The sequence below is a fragment of the Penaeus vannamei genome, chromosome 3, assembly GCF_042767895.1.
Source record: "Penaeus vannamei isolate JL-2024 chromosome 3, ASM4276789v1, whole genome shotgun sequence".
In the NCBI taxonomy this organism is placed as follows: domain Eukaryota; kingdom Metazoa; phylum Arthropoda; class Malacostraca; order Decapoda; family Penaeidae; genus Penaeus; species Penaeus vannamei.
In genome coordinates this window covers 35380688-35383187 of record NC_091551.1, presented here as the reverse complement: position 1 = coordinate 35383187, position 2500 = coordinate 35380688, and positions in this window count along the sequence as shown.

Sequence of the window (2500 nt, the reverse complement as noted above, 5' to 3'; positions counted from 1 at the left end):
TCATGAGCAGGCCGAGAGGTGAGGACACACAGAGTAGAACTCAGAGGATAATCATCCCCCACTCGGAATTGACTGAGCACCTGCAGGCCCTGGTGGGCCGTACTCTCAAGATAGCTACGTCTTCAGGCAAGAAGATCGGAGACATCGTGAGGGAAAAGAGGCCAAACCACAACAGACCCCTCAGCCAGGTGTACAGCATACCTTGTGGGGGCTGTGATAAGGTATACATAGGCGAGACATCACGAGGACTGCACGAACAACGAACCGGTCAACACCGCAGCGCTCTCCGACGCCATGACACGAGAAGCGCCTTCGTTGTTCACGCAGACACCGACGGTCACCTCCCGAAGTGGTCCCAGGCCTCCATCATAAAGCAAGGCCTGGCTCCACGACAAAGGAAGATGGTAGAAGCGGCGTTCATTCATACAACTAACAACATCAACACCGCTACGAGGAGCCACGAACTAGCCAAGGTCGTCGCTCACCTGATTACCGACGTGACCTGATCACCCAGTAATTGTATATATACTCCTCTATGTACCTCATATTGCAGCCTCCAGGCTAGTACAATGGTAACGTGCCGTCCTCTCATCCGAGGGGTCGGCGGTTCGCGCCCCGCCCAGGCGCGAGAAGTTGCAATTGTCGCTCGGAGGTTTCTGCTGTGGCTGGGCACCACGGTGGGTAAGGACTAAGCTCTGTCGCGTCAGCACTTGCTGACACACGCTGATCGAGTCGACATTAGTCGTCACAGGCCAGGCTCCCCTCATAGCCCGGGCGAGGCTCAGCTTCGCATATCGGACTTATCTTATCCTTATCCTCATGTAGCATATGCCCTGACGAAGCAATGGTGAAAAGGCCTTCGGCATATTCGTGTGTTTTCTTGCCCTTCTCTTCGTTGTCCCTCTTCCATGCATATACACATATATACATACATATATATATACATGTATACATATATACATACATACATATATATATATATATATATATATATATGTATGTATGTATGTATTGGAAGCAATATACATATATATAGCTTGGGCAATATATATATGTATATATATATACATAGGTCCCAGAAATTGAGGATTTCTGGCTCCTGGTACCAGCGGCCAGACACACATCGCTGGACATGGTACAGCGATGCGGGTAATGCAGCCAAGGAGATCGACCACATACTCGTTACCACTCGTTGGAGGACCCTCCAGAATTGCAGGGTGTATAGGAATGCCGAGTTCTGTGGTACTGACCATAGATTGGTTGTGGCTACCCTCCAAGTCCATTTCAAAACCCCCCAGCGGACCAATGATCACCCCAGGGTGTTTCACTTGGACAGGCTGAGGGAGGGGGAATGTGCCCAGGGGTTTGTTGAGGCAGTCTCTGGTCGTTTCACAGCGCTTGACAATCTGACGGACCCTGTACTTCTGTTAGGAACCTTGCTGAGGAGGTAGGCCATTTCTTAGTTGCAGTTGCAGTGCGCACCTGAGAACGGTGCAAGTCCCGGTCCCCTGCCAGACGAGCTGCACGACAAGCATCTATGGCATCCAGAGTCTCCTGGGAGATGAAATTTTGTCTTGCTCTCGGGCATTCATCAATCGTTACTTGGACTGCATTAAGCGTTTCGCGCTTGAAGGTGTCACAGAAGTACAGGGTCCGTCAGATTGTCAAGCGCTGCGAAACGACCAGAGACTGCAAACCCCCGGACACACTCCCTCTCCCTCAGCCTGTCCAAGTGAAACACCCTGGGGTGATCATTGGACCGGTGGGGAGTTTTGAAGCGAATTCGGCACCCCTATACACCCAGCAGTTCAGGAGGATCCTCCAATGAGTGGTAACGAGTATGTGGTCGATATCCTTGGTTGCATTACCCGTATCGCTGTACCAAGTCCATCGATGTGTGTCTGGGCGCTGGTACCAAGAGCCAAAAATTCTCAATTTCTGGGACCTAGCAAAGTCCCGGAAAAGGAGGCTATTCTCACTACCGGTATCAGTTCCTAAACCATGGGGACCGACAGATCACAGCCAGATACCGCATTGAAGTCACCCAGAACAATACGAATATCACGCCGGGGACACCTGTCTGATACAGATGCTAGAACATCTCCTTTACATCAAGTTTACAAACATCGGTAGGAGCATATATATATATATATATATATATATATATATATATATATATATATATATATATATATATATATATATATATATATATATATATATATATATATATATATGTATGTATGCATATATATGTATATATTCATAGAGATACATATACATATTTACATATGTTTGTGTGTATATATATATACATTATATATATATACATATATATATATGTATATTTATGTATAAATATATATATATACGTATATATATATATATAAATATATATATATATATATATATATACTCTCTTATGTCTGCATTTCATATATACACAATCCATTTTGTAAAGCCAATGTTTATACAAGTTAATTGTAAATGGATTTTCCTT